The sequence below is a fragment of the Diabrotica undecimpunctata genome, chromosome 5, assembly GCF_040954645.1.
Source record: "Diabrotica undecimpunctata isolate CICGRU chromosome 5, icDiaUnde3, whole genome shotgun sequence".
In the NCBI taxonomy this organism is placed as follows: domain Eukaryota; kingdom Metazoa; phylum Arthropoda; class Insecta; order Coleoptera; family Chrysomelidae; genus Diabrotica; species Diabrotica undecimpunctata.
In genome coordinates, this window is record NC_092807.1 from 15,515,965 (window position 1) to 15,535,368 (window position 19,404).

Sequence of the window (19,404 nt, forward strand, 5' to 3'; positions counted from 1 at the left end):
AGGGAAATAAACATTTTCTGATGACACTGACTGGCCAGGTTAGTTAAACGCGAAAAGATGGTAAATTTTTGCTTTATTTTGGTTTTTTGCTACCGAGTAAAAGCTATGGATCAATTAATTTTAAATTTAATGCATTTGGTTACCCCAAATTACAGGTTTTGCAACAATATGTCAGAAAATAATGAAGTTACAGTCATTCTACAAGTAGCTAATATAAAAAGAAGATTAATTAATGAAGAAGATTACAAATGAAAAAAAAAAACAGTTTAAAATATTGAAAAATCATTTTACAAAAACATATCGATTTTGTTCCTGTACATAATTAGAATAACTTGAATTATAGATAAAATTTAACATTTCTTGTTAATTATTTGATATTTTTATATTTCCTATCTATATATAAAGTTATTCTTTTTCAAATCGACAATGTGATAAAATACTTTGTCAAAGTAAAATATAAATAATAAGAAGAAATTGGTCTGCAATAGAGTGATGTTGGTGAAACATTTCAAAGCTTCAAGGGATAGGTACATCACTATGATACAGGGAAGATGTTTGTTAAACATTTTAGATTTTCAGTGTTAAGAAATTTTTTCAAAATTATATTAAAATTTTAGAGAAACATTTATTAGATAAGAACATTTTTATAATAATTCTTTTTGAAATATGTTAGCAGCAATTTTATTAACCAAACTAATTTTATTTGGTGAGTTAACAAAAAATTTTTTTCTTTCGAGTTCAACTTTGTAAGATATTTTGTATTTTTTAGAAGCTGTTGATAATAATTGTAAACACAATTGAAAGCTCGAGATAAAAAATAGTTAACGAATAGCCCTTTTATTGACTCCAACCCATCCAAAACATTTATATATTTTTTCCAAACGAGTCACAAGTACTTCTTTTTTCTTACTCTTATATAAATATATATATATATATATATATATATATATATATATATATATATATATATATATATATATATATATATGTATATATACATATATAAAACCTAGAGCTAAGATTAATACTATTATAGAAATTAATATTAAACTCAACAGTCTTCCGGGTTGAACCGTGTCGAGTACCATTGCTCCGAACTTTCGACATCTTCTTCGATATCTTCTTTAGGGGTTCCGAGATCTTAGTCTCTCGAGCTCCCTGGCACTACTACACTGATCACTAATCATTTCATTACTGGTGCTGGGAATAGAGGACAGATAATTTATACCGTTGATGGTGACGTAAGTTGGGTGGAGATTGGCGTGGGGGCCAGCGTGAGTATTGGAGCAGTATCTAGCGCGGGAGTCGGCGCTAACATTTCTGACAGCAGAATATTGATTGAAGGTTGGTGATAACGGTATTTTCTTTGTGAGAGGTCTTCAAGTCGAAGGTAACCGTATGCCGTCATCTCTTTTATTGAGACAATTTGGTCTTTTTTTAATTTCTGACAGAGAAGCCATAAAACCTTCCCCCTCCATCGCTCCCGCAAGTTTCAAAGCCGGCCGATTTGAAGGACCATATTTAGAACCTTCGTGATCAATTCTGTTGAACGGCAATCTTTTTCTAATGGGCACATTAAAACTTTAAAGCGTGTTCTTTCAAATATTACTAACTAGATCCCTTAGTTACCGTAAATAAATTTGCTGTGAATTAAAAAAAAATGGGACTAACTTCATCCCAAATTGTCCTAAATTTGTAAAGAAAAGCAAGCTTTTTAAATACGAAAAAGTAGTTTTTCTTTAGGCAATGGTTACACAATTAATTGTTTATAAAACAATCGACATGTTTTTGCAAAATGATTTTGCATACTACTAAAACAAATGTCGTTTACCTGGTGGGAGCAGTGTCATAAACGGGGTTTTTGCTTATTTCCCTGAACTACATAGAACATTCTGGATAATTTTTTAGGGACTTAAATTAAACATACAATTAATGTGCAGTAATTTATCGATACGAAACTATCGATAAGAAGAGAAGTAAAAAACAAGAACTTAGTGACATAATTTTATTGTATTATTTAACTCAAATAGTAATATAATTCTAAAAATACTCTATTTAATGCGAAAATAGTTTTACACTATTTTTTTGTTAAAATAAATTAAACACTTATCTTTAAATTAAACTTAGATAAGAAACTGACAGACGCTATTAGTAGAGCAAATGTTTTTCCCGTTTAATTACCCCGTAACTTTTTTATTATACCATCTATTAAAGTTTTGCAGTACAATAACAACGTCAACAGCTAATAGCGGCATAAAATACTGGAAAAAACGTTAATTAAAATTGGTATTATCACTCACCGCATTCTTCCATGAAAATCAAATTAATGGCTTTAGAAGACATCCTAAATATGTTACGCCAGCGTTTTTGTTTAGAGCCTATCATCTGAAACTGAAAATCTAAAGGCAGGGGCGCCTTCAGGGATGATGGATAAGCTTTCGTAAAAGATTTAAATTTAAAATCTAAAGATCAATGTTGCCTAAAAAAGCGGTTTGAGTAAAATGATATAAATATTTATTTATGTTATAGATTGCTTTTCCAATCAAGTCTTGGTTCAAAATTACTTGCATTCGACATCATACAATTTAGTACAGGTATAAGTCCGCTAAACTTACTGCGGTTAACAATATTTTACTACACAAATAGCACGGTTTACTGAGCAAGAAATCGAAAATGAAGATATAAAAAACAATAATTCGACCGACTATGATGTATGCTGCCGAAACCCTTAGCATGACAAAAAAACAAGAGGAAGACCTTAAAATACTAGAAAGGAAAATACTAAGAGCAATATTAGGGCCAATAAAAATTAATGAAAACCAATAGAGACAAAGAACATGAGCTACTAAACGAAATTAAAGAGGATATAGTTTGTAAAATAAAACGGCAAAGGCAAAATGGCTAGGACATATATGGAGATCAGGACCATCTACGACAATATTTTTAATATTGGAATGGGCACCAGCTGGTAAAAGAAGACGTGGAAGATCAAGATCTACATGGCTACAAGAAGTAACAAATGATCTCAACAGGGCGGGCGTACGGCAATGGAGAGAAAAAACCAGAGATAGGAAACAGTGGAGAAAAATAACAGGAAAAATTAAATAAAGAAAATGAGGACTGATCTACCTCGTAACATAGATCTAGAGAGCTTAAGCGGCGTAAACCCGTGTGGGGTGTTTAGCCACAATATATAATAGTACGGTAATGCAAGGAAAATGTTGGTGGAAAATCACTTGAATTATCCCGTGACTAAGTAAATTGTATCTGAGTTATGGGGAGATGCGATGTCATTAGAAAGGAAGGTGTTATATTAAATCACGAATATCAAAAGAACTATAAAAAGTTTTTTCCTATTCTTCAACATATTTAATTTTTTTAATTGATTTCTTTCAAAAGATATTAACTATTACCTTTTTCTCTATTTTTTATTGCTTCATTCTTTATTTCTTATCTTACATTCACCTAAAAACGAGTAGGTATAGGTTGTTTAGGTATAGCGCACGTGTTTCTCTGTAGTTCTTGTTTTGTTCCGTAATTATGGTTTTTCCTGTAATTTTTCTTGGGATATTTACTATATTTTGTACAATTAAGGCATGTACATATATGCGAATTTATTACAATAATTTATAAGTTGTAACGATTGTATCAATACGGTTGGTTCAAAATAATTGGGAGAGGTAATTAAATGTTATACAGAAAATAGCTAAACCAAGTTTATAAAAAAGCTTACCAATATTACTGGTATAGTAAAAAGTATAAAAATCACTACAATGCTGAGTTGAAAAGTGCGAAAAAGCTGGCATATGATAAATTTATATTAACTTCAAAGAGTAGATCAAAGACGTGTTGGAAGGTAATTAACTATGAGCGAAATAAAACAAATGGTTTACATAATTCAACAACCAACATATCTTGTGACTCTTTCAATAAATTTTTATTGTTGCAATTGCTAAGAATATTATAAAATCCCTTCCAAATACACCAGACACAATTTTGAACTATCAAAAATTTCCAGCTAGTGAAAGTACTAGTGAAATAATTACTAAACCTTTAACACATCTCATTAATATAATATTTTTAATCGGGATATTCCCAACTTCATTTAAATACTCCAAGATTGTTCCTATTTTTAAAACTGGCGATCGTGACCTTATAGACAATTATAGACCAATTTCTACCGTTTCGATATTCAGTAAAATAACCGAAAAAATTCTGAAGAAGCGTCTTATATCGTACTTCGAACCAAATAACTTTTTTACTAGTTCACAATATGGGTTTAGAAAGGATCTTTTCACAACATATGCACTTTTAGATGTGATGAGTGCCATAGTTGATGAACTTAAGAAGCATATTCACTTAGCCACAAGGCTGTATGATCTTTCAAAGGCCTTCGACTGGGTTTCTCATGATATTTTGCTAAAAAAACTGCATTTTTACGGTATGAGAGGTACTCCTTTGGAACTAATTTCATCGTATCTAAATGATAGATACCAAGCAGTCAAGTACGGAAATTGTCTCTCTGAATTTAAGGAGACAAAGCATGGAGTCCCACAAGGATCAATTCTGGGCCCCCTATTATTTATAATATATGATAATGACTTGCCCAATTTCATGGCTTTATTTAAAACAGTTTTAATTGCAAATGACACTACTTTTATTTTTTTCTGATAAAAATCGTTAAATTTTAGAAACCACGTCTGAGTATGTAAATTCCAATGCTCAGTCATGGTTCTTAGCAAATAAACTTAAACTAAATGATAACTAAATTCAAAATTTAATTTTTTCGTCTACCTTCGATGTGAGTGTTAAAAAAAATACTGTCAAATTGTTGGGCATAACAGTAGATAACACATTGACTTTGTATAACCATATTTACCATCTAAAAGGTAAACTTTCTAGTACCTTATTTTCACTCAAACAATTAAACTTGTTACAAGTATAGATACCTTGAAAATAACGTACTTTTCTCCTTTCCATTCATTTTTAAGCTATGGTGTTATTCTGTGGGGAAACTCTTGCAATGACCTAACAATATTTAAATTGCAAAAAAAAGCAATAAGAATAATTGCAACAGTTAGCTACTTGGAATCTTGCAAACCGTTGTTTATTAAATATAAGATAATGCCCTTGCCAACATTATGGCTATACAGCGTTATTGTAGAAATACATAAAAACCCTGATACTTTAATTAAACACTCTGACTTACATAACTATAGCACAAGAGGTGCAAATAACATCGGAACAGTTAAGTATCGTTTGAGTAAATCACAAAAAAACTTAGTTGACTATAATATATACAATGTCCTACCTAAGGATTTAAAATAACTTTCGATGAATAAATTTAAAGTAATTCTAAAAAGATACCTTTTGAGATTTGATTTTTACTTTGTTAGTGAATACTTTGATCACTTCAAGGCAGTAGCATGAACGTGGATTTATTATGTTGGTATATGTCTTATTTTGTATATTTTATATTTAATTTTATGTTATGCGCATTAATGTATTTTCATCTCCTATTATGTATGTATGTTATATATTATATTTTTTACTTATACATATAATTGACTTGCTACCAACAAATGTAAAATTTGTAAACGTAGTTAAATAAATCTTGAATCTTCGTTGTTATTAGTTTACGGCCTCCTTGTCGGCCGACATAATCACCAGTATCTAGGTACCAACGACACACTCGGAACACAGCTGATTGGCTTGAATTTAGTCGTTCTGCCGTGGCTTCTTGCTAAGGTCTTCTCTAATAATGCTACTTTGACGGATGTGGTATTCATTTGTAATGCTCTTGCGAACTTTGTATAAGGGACTGATGTATTAGTGAATTGCTACGGATATTGATGCATCCGGTATCTTTTGTTTATTCGGAGTTTTAGGGTATAATGTTTTTTATGAGAGCCGGGGTATTATTTTAACGTCTCAACCCCCGACTTGGACAACAAGAAACTATTCTGTTGGAGTTACCATACCTGAGCCGAATTGTTTAGTATTGAGGCGCCGAAACCTTGCCAATACCATCTTCCTTTAACATGACACTGCACAGTGCACACCTATTGCACGCCACGTATTGTCCAGAGATCACGTACGTAGACGTGGGAGTAGAATTTGTTGGAATGTTCTGTTAAAAGAACTGCGGGCATTTCTGAGAGTTTTATCATAGCAAAGACCTCATAAAAGACGATGCAGACGATGCAACAAAGAGGGTACCAGTTAGCCGAACCTGAATTACCAGTGCCCACACCAGCTGAAGTAAAGTCCGCAATTTCGTCCCTAAAAAACCATAAAGCCCCAGGCCCAGACGACATACAGGCGGAACTACTAAAAAAAGGGGGGGGGGGAAAGCTCCACCTTGTAATATATCATCTTATAAGAGAAGTCTGGGAAAGAGAAGAAATACCGAAACACTGGCATGAAAGCCATATATACCTATCCACAAGAAGGAAGTCAAACAAATATGTCGGAACTATAGAGGAATATCTTTAATCAATACAACGTACAAAATTATATCCATAATACTGTCTAGAAGGCTAACTCCATACGCAGAGGAAATAACAGGCGACTACCAATGCGGATTCAGACCGGGAAGGTCGACCATAAATCAGATATTTGTCCTACGCTAGGTGTTGGAAAAAACTAGGAATTCAACCGCGATGTACACCAAATCTTCGTGGACTATAAACAAGCTTACGGTTCTGTTAGCATAGAAGCATTGTGGGAGACCATGGTAGAAATGGGAGTACCTGGAAAGCTGGTACCATTAGCACAGGTGAGCACAGAGAACGCTTCCGCAGAATTGGCAGCTCCACGTCGGAGGAATTCCTCATTGACATCGGGCTTAGACAAGGAGATCCTCTCGCCCCCCTGCTATTTAATTTTGCACTGGAACATGCGGTAAGGAAACCTGAACCACAACTGACACATGAGTTTGCCGCCCAAGGATCAAAAATACTATTGGTGTTTGCGGATGACGTGGACACAATTGCAGAATCCATCAGAGATGCAGAAGAAGTTTTACCCTACTAGAAAACGGAGCCAAGGAAGTTGGTCTGAAGGTCAACGAGTATAAGACCAAGTACATGGTGGTTACGAAGAATCCAAGACCAAGGGTTAGACAAAACGTAACAATCAATGGATACAACTTTGAAGTCATCAAAGAATTTAAGTACCTGGGAGCGATCATAACATCTAAAAATAAATATGAAAAGAACGTAGCAGCCAGGATCACTGCAGGAAACAGGGCATATTACTCATTAATGACCATACTTAAATCAAAAATACTTATAAAAAAAAGACAATAATTCATCCCACAATAACGTATGGAAGCTAGACATGGACTCTGAACCAGCGGGAAACGACAAAATTACTGGTAATGGAAAAACAGATACTGCGGACTATCTATGGGCCTTGCAGAGAAGAGACAACAGGAGAATGGAGAACAAGACACAATGATGAACTACGAAAACCGAATAAGATGAGCGGGCCACGTACTAAGATCGAGTGAGGAAAGACTCCTGAACGCCACGTTCTGGGAAAGGCTTGACGGCAGAAGCTCAGTGGGTAGCCCAAGAAAAAGATGGAAGGACGCAGTAGCTAGTGATCTACGCAAAATGGTAATAAAGCAATGGGAAATAGCTGCTCAGGACCGACAACAATGGAGAAAAAAGTAAACGAGGCCAAGATACATAGAGTTGTAGAGCGAAATGATGATGATGATGAAAGACCTCATTAATCAAAAACACAAGCCCCAATGATTTGTTGTCCTATCTTGTTTTGACCCTCTCTGAAACATTTTGATCATCGTATATTATTTAGGTACGTTTCTGCATTAACTTTTGCTAGTGCTATGTACTTTCTGGATAAAGGCGACAGGTGTCCGCCCTATTTTTTTACACTCTTTATACAGTTTTCTCCAGGTATTTGAAATACTTGAATATATATCTCCTATATAAATAAATATACAAGTGTATGTGTTCTTGAAAAAAAAACCTTAAAATATTTTGAAAGAAAAAATTTGCCGGCCCTGACAAAAGACCGATTAATGACTTCATAAAGGGTCGTCCTCGAGGGATCAACCCTTCTCTTGGGACAAGAAGTATCGGAAAAAACGTGTATCCGGAAAATGAAAATTAACGAAGGATATTTGTCTGCGTAGACCCCAGTAAATCTGTTAATAGCTAAGAAAAACTCTTTTAACGTTGTTAAGTGGCGAGGGTTATAAAGGGCAATATTAAATTTAAAACAAATAACGTTAATTTGACGCTTAATGTCACTGTTGTTGGTACTCGTAAAATATTTAATGATTTATGGTGTTTTAGTTCTGCTTTTAGTTGAATATTAATACGCTTTTAATATTGACCTATAAATCTTTTGGTGCATTAAATTTGTGAGATTTGGAAATCGCAAACTAATCAATATATACAGCGTGAACTTTTTAATAAAAGCCCCAATGTCTACGTTTTAATTGACAAAATGTACAGACTTCAATTTGCAAAAAAAAACACTAAAACAGGTCGAGATATCACAAAAACGAAATAAAGACCACGTGAAAATAATTTTATAAGTCACATTTTTGGTTTTGTTCAGCAGAATATTTTTAAAGTTACTACGTGATTATGTTAAAATACATCTTGCAATTAATCTATAATATAAAAATGAATCGCAAAATGTGTTGGTAAGCACATAACTCAACAACACATGGACCAATCTTAACAATTCTTTTTTTAAAATCTTCCTCGAAGTCTAAGAATTGTTTTTACGGCGAGAAAAATTCGAATAATTTCCGGGAAAACCCTAAAACAGCCCTTTTCTTTTTCCCATACAAATATTTTCGGAGCGGTCTGTTCGGTCCGGTGAACACTTTGAAAGAATTAATTCAAACAAATCTTCCACTATTGAATGAACAACAGAAGTATGTATTTGATAGACTTATGAAAGTAACAAATGATAAAACAGGAGGAATTTACTTCTTAGATGAACCTGGTGGTACAGGAAAAAGTTTTTTGATTTCATTGATATTAGCAACAATTCGCTCACAAAATAAAATTGCACTTGCACTCGCTTCGTCGGGATTAGCAGCAACTTTGCTTGAATGTCGTCGAACAGCCCATTCAGCACTAAAATTGCCATTAAACATGCAAAGCAACGAAACTCCAACCTGCAATGGCAAAGGTTTTGCAGCAATGTGAATTGATTGTTTGGGATGAATGCACGATGGCACATAAAAAATCTTTGGAGGCTTTAGATAGAACCTTACAAGATCGGAACAGTCATAACCCATTTGGTGGTGCAATTATTTTATTAGCAGGAGATTTTCGTCAAACATTGCCAGTGATTCCACGATCAACGCCAGCTGATGAACTCAATGCATGTTTAAAGTCTTCCAATTTGTAGAAACATGTTAAGGTATTACACTTAGCCAAGAATATGCGTGTCGAGTTGCAATATGACCAATCTGGAGACATATTCTCTAAACAACTCATTGACATTGGTAATGGCAAATTTCCAATAGATACCTTGACTGGTTGCATTAACTTTCTTCAAAGTTTTTGTCAGTTAACTCGATCAAAAAATTAAAATTAATTCAAACGGTGTTTTCAGATGTTGCTCAAAATTACAGAAACCATGATTGGTTTAGCGAACGGGCTATATTGGCTACAAAAAACATATATGCAAATGAATTAAATTTCAAAATTCAAGAACAAATTACAGGAAAATTGAGGATATATAAATCAGTTGATTCGGCTACTAACCAAGATGATGTCGTCAACTATCCGCCTATAAATCCACATTTATGCTTCTACATTCCACATATTTATTATTATTCACATTATATTAAATATACTCAGTCAGAGACCTTCTTCAGGTCAATAAAAGCAAATTACCATATAGTGTATCTATCATCACTCATAGTGTTATGTGATATCTCGTAAGTCGCTATACGTTCAATAATAACGAAGATGATGTGTAATACCCTTTTGGTAGTCGCCTTGTGTGTTTTTTTCTATCTTAGTATATTCGTTATATCCTCCCCGTTCATTTGCTATATGGCATGTTAGGACTCGATCAGTTGGACCAATAACAACCGAGATATCATGTAATGCCTTTTTGACAATACCGCCATGTATTTTTTTCTGTTTCAACATATTCGCTACCCCATGCATTATTGGTGCTAAGAATAGAGAATGGGTCATTTTTACCGTCGATGGTGACGTGGTTTGGGTTTGGCGCGAACATTTCTGACAGTAGGATTTTGATTGATGGGTGGAACGGACGGTGATTTCTATATGAAAGGTATCTCCAAATCGAAGGTAACCGTATGCCGTCATCTCTTTTATTGAGATAATTCTTTGTTTATAGAAGCAGGGGGCTGTGGTTCTGGAGTTTTCAGAGAGAAATCAAGCACAAACATCAAAATTTGGCTAACAAGAAAGTGATGTTTTATCAAGACTATGCAACAGTTCACACAACCATTATTGCAATAGTTAAAATTCATTAATTACACTTGAATTTATGCTTCAAGCACCCTATGCGGCCAGATTTAGCATCTTTGGATTATTTTCTGTTCACAAAATTTCAAAATTGGTTCAGTAGACAAAGATTTTTCAACCTGAAGAAGTTATGTCTGAAATTAATGGCTATTTTATAGAGCGAAACCGTTCTAAATACAAAAAGGGTATCTAACTTATTGAACATGGCTGGGAAAAGTGTATAGAGCTGAAAGATTATTATACTAAGTGACATAGAAATCCGAACACCCAGTTTAAATGATTTTATTTTAATAAAAATTTGTATAAGTACTTAATGAAGCATAATAAGTAAATGTTGTGTTATGCATTCTCCAACGCGCCTAGGCATGCTTCTGATCAGGTGGTCAATGTCCTCTTTTGGTATCTCATTACAGGCAACTACCAACTCCTCTCGAAGTGCTTGTAGAGTCTGAGGAGGACGTTGCAAATTGAGCAATCTCCTACCCATCATATCCCACACGTGCTCAATTGTGGATAGGTCGGGAGATCTTGGTGGCCATGCTAACAATGTAACATCATTATATTGAAAGAAGTCTATTGTGACTAGTTGGAAAGTTGGATTTGCCAGGGTGTCAAGATAGGGTAAAAGGTGGGGTTCTAGAACGTCTTGGATATAACGCTGCGCGTTCATGTTACCTCTGATGAAGATTAAAGGTGACCTGGAACCATAAGCTATAGCACCCCAAACCATAACTCCAACAGTGTGATGAACATGTCTTTCAACAAAAAACTGTGGATTCCTCCTTACACACCACGTCGCCTTCTAATCCTCGCTAGACCATCGTGCATGCCTAAACAAAATTGAGACTGTCACTAAAGACAATACTGTTCCATTCCTGATTCCAGAGTGACCGTTCTCTGCACCACTGAAGACGATTACGGCGGTGTTCTGGAGGTAAAGGGAGGACCCAGTGTGGTAGGTATGAAAACAGGCCAAAACTTCTCATTCGTCGGTAAACACTTCGCATGCCAATAGGTCTTCCTTGTTCTGCAAACCATTCATTTGCAATGGAGCTGGTAGTGGAGAAACGGTCTCTTAAGGCCAATAATCTTAGGCGGCGATCTTCACGGTCTGTTGTTCTACAGGCGTCCAGAGCCCCTTGCTCTTTGCGTACAGCATTCTTGAAGCCATGTCTGACAACACCTAACTACGGTGTCTACAGTTCTTTGCACTCTAACTGCAACTTCCCGAAAAGAAAGTCCAGCTTCCCGAAGTCCCATTATACGGCCCCTATCAAACTCACTAAGTTGACGAAATCGTACAGGTCTCCGTACTCTAGGCATCGTAACCAATTGTAAAGAATGTCAAGAACCACAATCCGCCAAATTTGGATCTTTACTGCGGCTGAAATATTCATTTTTAGATTGTTAGTGAATTTAAAAACAAAAAGTATAAAAACCGGAATCTCCAACTGATAAGACTAAAAACTTTCACTGGTTTTTTTCAGTAAGATAAATAAATTACACCAAAGTTTATTGAAATAAAATCATTTAAACTGAGTGTTCGGATTTCTATGTCACTTAGTATATATTGCTAAATAAATATATATATTTTTTAAATTTGTGTTTTCTTTGTTGGGTCGGGTAATTCTGAGACCAACTTATGGAGACCCTGGTATGTTTTTTTTTATAGCCAACCATTCTATTTAAATATTAAAGAATCACCAATAACAAATACTTTTTAGTACTTACGATGATAGGAAGCATTTAAAAAATGAAGCATGTCTCTAAAAACTAAGAAAAACAATTAATGATCTATCTTTCCCATACTTATTGTGTGGGCATATCTGATATCCCGCATTTCTATACGAAATGTTCATTCATTTATCACCCATGGTTAGCAATGAAAGACAAATAATGTGAGCGATGAGAAATTTCTGGCAAATAGCAATGTGTTTTATGCAGTGGCGGATGTTAATATTTCGTCTCCAAGAAAAATTTATATCTCTGTAAATCTTATATATACTCATACATACAGACGACTATTATTATGTTAATATAGTCTTAAATAACATTTAAAGCTTAATAGGCCTTATATGTTACGTAATATAATAACGTAATAAACGTTATATTGTAAACCCAAAAAAAAATTTATTAAAAATATTTCCTATCTTTAGATTAGGAAATAATTTATTTTAATAAATTATTTCCGTTTGCAGGATCTATATCTGTCTAAGCTATAACATAGAAGACGAGGAGTTATTAGAGACTATATATCAACTTCCCAAATCTATCATTATTCTCGGAGACTTTACTGCTCACAATATAATTTGGGGCTCGCAAAAAAGGTTTAGGAGAGGCAAAATTTTGGAAAATGTAATAACTACCATAGAGATATACCTGTTAAATACGGCTAGTAAGACGCACTTCAATATTTCATGTGAAATAATTAATTTTTGTTGAACTGATATTAACTTCTGAGATCCGAAAAAGCAAAATACACGATAATTTACATGCCAGTTACCATTTTCCGATCGTAATAACGGATCGTAATTCCGATAATTTGGATATTCATTAATAGCATATCTAATTGGAAATTATCTCAGGCAGACTAGAAAACTTTGCAGTGAAACAGTGAAAGCCAATTATCAAAGTTACAATTATAAAAAAAACATTGAATCTTTTTTTATAAGCTGCATTATTGCATGCCTACTTCTTTTTCGTCTTTATAGAGGCAGGGGTCTGGAATCTTTAAAAAACATCTTAGTCCAGGACGCCGCCCGATGACTAAAGGATTAGTTGGGTAGATATATTGGAGTGACTGTACGAAACTTGTAGAGAGTCTGTGAGTATAATATAATTGGTATGATTGGATGCGTTGACAGCAAGGGTGGTCTGGTATTAGAGCGTATAGTTTAGCTGAGTAAAGGGAGTGCTCAGAAGGGAGTTTCTATTTATTTGTCGATGTGGGGGTTGTGAATGTGCAGCACCAGTACCTTCATTTGATTTAGATTCGTCTGGGTATTTTCTTCTTCAGAGTCCTTCTCCTATCGGAGGTTGGAAATCATCATCGCTATTTTAATTTTATTGGCCGCGCTTCTGAATAATTCTAATTAGTTGCAACCGAACCATTCTCTCAAATTTCTTAGCCAGGATATTTTGCGTCGTCCTGGGTTTCTCTTTCCTTGTATCTTCCCTTGCATAATTAACCTAAGTAATACGTACTTCTCGCCCCTCATTATATGACCCAGATATTCAATCTTTCTAATTTTAACAGTTTTTATGACTTCACATTCTTTCTTCATTCTTTGTAACACCTCTATATTAGTTACTTTTTCAGTCCACGATATTCTGTGGATTCCCCTGTAGAACCATATCTCAAAGGAGTTTAATTTTTTAATTTCAGACTATTTTATTGTCCACGCTTCCATGTCGTATAGTAAAGTAGAAAAAACGTAACAACGTAGCATTCTTGTGCGGATCTCTAGATTAAGGTTACGGTTGCAAAGTAAGTTCTTCAATTTTATGAACGTGTTTCTTGCCATTTCTATTCTAGATCTGATTTCGTTTGTTTAATCTCCATCTTCGGTTAGCCACGTTCCTAAATATTTATATGTTGTTACTCTTTCGATCGTCGTATCATTGATGATCAGGTTATCTACATTTTGTGTTTTTTTTTTGAGAATATCATTGATTTCGTTTTCTTGAGATTCATTTGCAGTCCGTACCTTTCACATGCATTGTATGTGAAAGGTGCGTCTGTGTATATATGTGTATAATCTTTGTAGTTGTAAAGCATCTATGTAGTTGTTGACGGTTCCTTGTTTGCCATGGAGGAATTAAGGACGATTGAGAAGCAAAGAATTCTGGGAACGTGTATCCTAGTTTATCCTACCTTAACCTTATTTATATCTATGTTATTTATATATGAAATATGTGTTAATTAAGCAGTGACTACATTAAAGCTGACTTGCAAATATAGCGGCTCAAAAGTCACATCTTACACACATACACGCGACAAAGATCAGATCTTTTAGCAAAAGCTGCTATCGCTTTGTTAAGGTGAATAGCCAAATATATGTCTTAGGAGCATGTCAAATTCGTTAAACTTTCCATGTTCGAATTGGTAGTAATAAAGTGTTATGACGTCATTTCAGCAACCCTGCTTCATTAGACACTCGGGCTGATACAAATTCAAACTCGGAAAGTCCAACAAATGTCTTCTAAATCTTTATCGCTGCGCTGGTTAGCGTACAGAGGGGCCATCTACTTTGGTGGTCATGAATGAAAACGATTTAATAATATCGTTTTCTGGCCTCTGGGCTATACGCAATGTGCAAAAAATAAATCCTTTACCAAAAGCTGCTATCGCCTTGTTAAAACATAGCCATAGCCAAATATATGGCTTAGGAGGACAAATTCGTTAAACTTCCCGTGCTGAAATCGTTAGTAATAAAGTGTTATGACGTAATTTCAGCATCCTCGCTTCGTTAGATACTTAAGCTGATACAAATTTAAACTCGGAAAGTTCAACGAATGTCTTCTAAATCTTTACCACTGCACTGATTACCTTAAAGAGGTGCCATTTACTTTGGTGGTCATGAACGAAAACGATATAGTAATATCATTTTTAGGACCATACAAAATGTACAAAAGATTAAATTTTTTTTGGCAAAATCTGTTAAGACTTTGTTGAATTGAATAGCCAAATATATGCATGGAAGGACAAATTCAATAAACTTACAGTGCTCGAATCAGTATCAATAGAGTGTTTTGATGTAATTTTACTTGGTCAGACACTCGAACTAATACAAACTTAAACTCGGAAAGTCCAACAAATGTCTTCTAAATCTTTATCACTGCACTGGTTGGCGTACAGAGGAGCCATCTACATTAGTGGCCATGAACGAAAACAATTTAATAATATCATTTTTTGTCCTCTGGGCCATATGAAATGTGCAAAAGATTAAATCTTTTAACAAAAGCTGCTTTCGCTTTGTTGAGTTAAATAACCTATTTTATATAGTCAAAATATATGGCCTAGGAGGACAAATTCGTTAAATTTCCCGTGCTCGAATCCGTATCAATAGAGTGTTATGACGTATATATGACGTATTATTTTATATGACGTATTATAAAAAATTATAGTGTGTTTGGGACATAATAAGTAAGTTTTTAGAAAATTTCGTAAAAATAAAAAAAGTTTTTGTCGAAGATAAAAATAAAAAATGAAAAACCTGGTTATTTAAATTTTTCGCATAAATTTTAAGGTGTGTATACCAAAGTTGAAGATCTTTTTATTACTTTGGTACTTTGCTATTTACCTTTTTTTCTATAGGACTAGTAGTTTTGCCGAAAATCATGATAAATCGTTTTTATCTTTAAAAACTCGTCCACTTCAACCTCCCTACCTCATATCACTCATAATTATTTTTCCTTATTTTTTATATTTCCTTGCTGTTATGATGGGTTCCATCCAGTTACTATTTTTTTTTTCACTTTTTACCATTTTAAAGCGCTTCGGTCTTGGACTAAAAAGGCTAATGACGAATATATGCTTATGACCCAGGTAATTATTGCGACTGTAAGTTTTTGGAAATACAAAATATGCTAAAAAATTTAAACCATAACACTATAGATAACATTTGCCACATATTTTATATTTTAAATTTTTGTAAAGGACGCCTATGTTAGTTCTAGTTTCTTTTTTCTTGACTTGATTTAGTAAACGGTCGGCCTTATAAATCCAATTTTTCAAAGAAATTGAGCTTTCCAGAGATTTAAGTGTTGCGAAATATAATGAGGATTCTTCCGTAAAATATGCGGAAATTGCTATTTTTCAAGAGAAAATTCATCCTGGCTCTTATTGTTATAAACCATTTATATTAAAGGATTTAATAAAGAAATTCGGAGCTCTTACGACGGCCTAGATTCAGATAAAAAAATTTCGAAATAAATATCTCGCAGAAAATTTTCGGCGGAAATAACAAAAACTGGGGTATATTTTTAAAGAATCGCTAAGCATTGCACTCTTTTAACACATCTGTGACAAAACAGGATTAATATTATTTTTAGTATTAAGTAAACATTATTTAAATTATTCTACTGCTATATTCGATAAATATGAGCAATCTCATAACTATATAACCTGGATAACTGGATAACTGGATAACTCACTATCACTAGATAACATAATGAAGTTGAAGATAAGTAAATTGCCTATAGTTACAAAATGTTCTGGACTGCAAATAAACAGAAACAAAAAAAAATAACAAAGAATAGTACAAAAATAAGAATATGAGTAAGCAGTCATCAACTTGAAAAAGTCGAAGGATTTTGATACTTGGGAGAGCATGATGAATAGTACGAGAGATAAAGAAAAAGATTTCAACGATGTCCAGAAGTGAGAGTGGAAAAATTAGAAAAAAAGGACTCTTCTTACTATAAAAAGAAAAGAAGAACAGCTTATGTATGCTTTCATTGTCAAAAACCAATTTGCTTAGAATGTAAACTTTAGTGACTGTCAGTTTTTTTGTGATAACATTTTTTAAAAATCTTATTATTTTAATGTTTCTTACTCTATGCTTACACGGATTATAAATTTTAATAAAGATTCTTCAAGTCGTTTAATTTTTATCACACTTTTTTTCAGGCGTAAAAATGAACACGAAAAATCGATCCATTCTTGTTATAATGTTTTTTATTTTAATAAATACAGATAAACTATAGTAATTACTATATTTTTTAGATAACTAATACTTTCAGTAAGTCATAGCAATATTTTTTTGCATTAAAATATTAAACAAAAAAAAATATCCACTAAAATGTTAAACCCGTCTGTCAGGCGGTTAGTTAGTGTTTACGCCATTGATTTAAGATGTTAGTACTTAAGAGTTATAACCCTTTGCACAAACACTAACGATATAACCTAGAGTGCACATAAAAGATATCTCAAAATTCAAAATCTAAGTAGTAATTCAAATTCAATTATGTAGGCGGTACTACAAATGTGTTTATTTGATCCACCCACTGTACCGTATTAATATTCTAATTAGTTACCTTCAAAGAAGGAGGTTTTCTTTTACTAGCACTGTCTACAAATCTTCGGATTGGTTACTGTTATCAGTACAGTTGAAAACAAGTTAATTAGCACCAATAATCGTTATATGAGTAATTTGTAGGCAGGATGATACATTAAGTAGACAGTTTTTCTTTACAACACCAATAAAACTAGAAAGCTGAAAATGTTTTTATACAAATACCTGCAATTTGGTAAATAATAAATATATAGATATATAAAATTACTTACTTGCTTTAAAATTAAAATTACATTCGTTTGTTGTGGATTTCAGTCCGGAAATTATTTTCAAAAACACTTTATTAAATTTAAAAATTGATGTAACTCATAATATTCGTATTTTGATACAGCGGATGATTTTATTTAGTCCCATCTGTAGTTAAAAAGGATAAATAATTTTAGTTTTAAAAAATTCAATCATTAATCTTCATCAAATTCAATCATCTTAAATTCATTCAACTATCTCATCATTTATGCAGATAGCTAACCCTAAAATAAAAGTTATATTTCCATCTAAGAGGGTCGTAATATGAATGATAATTTATTTAATAAATATATTAAATATATAAAAATAAATAAAATAAATAAAATATAATATATTTTATATATTATCATTCGAAATAAATTCTTAATTTTTCATCCCTAAATTTGATCCCCAATTGAAATTACGTCATTGTTGTCACAAAATAACTGAACAACAATGACGTAATTGTAATTAGGGATCAAATTTAGGGATGAAAAGTTAAGAATTAAGAATTTAGTTTTAGAAAGAAAAATTTAGAATTTAGTTTTAAAGATAAAATATTCCACATACATACTCATTTTGTAAAATTTTTGGTTACCTAGCTAGTTTAGAAAGGTGGCATCGAAATAAGAACAAAAAGTCTTTGAAAAAGTTTATTAAACAAGTTGAAAATTGTAGTAAAAGCAAACATTTTTAAACGAAAGGAAACTTACAAGGTCACTTGCTTCTCGTCTAGGGGCCCATCAAGACATTCTTAATAGACAAACAAAACTGGACCACGGATAACATTTAGGGTAAACAAAGGATACAAATCTAAATTTCCACACGATCATGAAAAATTCCATTCTCGCGTACAAATTCTATAGAACTGTGCATGTGTCTGACAAGAAATCTATAATGATATTATATATTTGTTGTGAGCCTGTAGCCAGTAGCGACTGGATATTGAATGGTGCATACATATTAAATTTAATTAATTTTTTGTAGAGAGAGTTTGAAAGCTGTTGAAACTTAGGACATTCAAAAAAGATGTGATCAAGATCACCTAGTTTTCCGCAATGTTTGCAATTATTATCTTCAATCACATTTATTTTATATAAATGACTTGGATAACACGCATGTCCAAAGCGTAGTCTATTTATGGTAGTTATATATTTACGTGGAGATTTAAAATTCTTAAACCAAGTAGTTTGTGGAATAACTGGTTGTAAAGTGGTGTATCTTGTTTGGTTTGTAAAGCAGTAAAGATTCCATTGATCTTTCCATGTCTATAGCTGTTTTTTTTTTTAAATCGTAATCGCATCTAAAATACTATATAGTATAAATAAACAGTAACTAAACACCACAAGCAAACACAAGTCTCAGACACAGGCGCGCCTTACTGGTAATTTCTTATGCGCTCGTCTGGGATATGGCTGCCGGTTAAATTTGACAAATCAAATTTTTTAAGCCCTTGCGAAGTGGATATTTGTATAAAGCCACATATGTAAGCATATATCTAAATTATTTTTCTATTATAAAATAGATGACTCGTATTGAGTTACTTTAAAATTTATTATCTCATAACTTGCAATTTGCAATAGTCACCATTGATAACCGATATT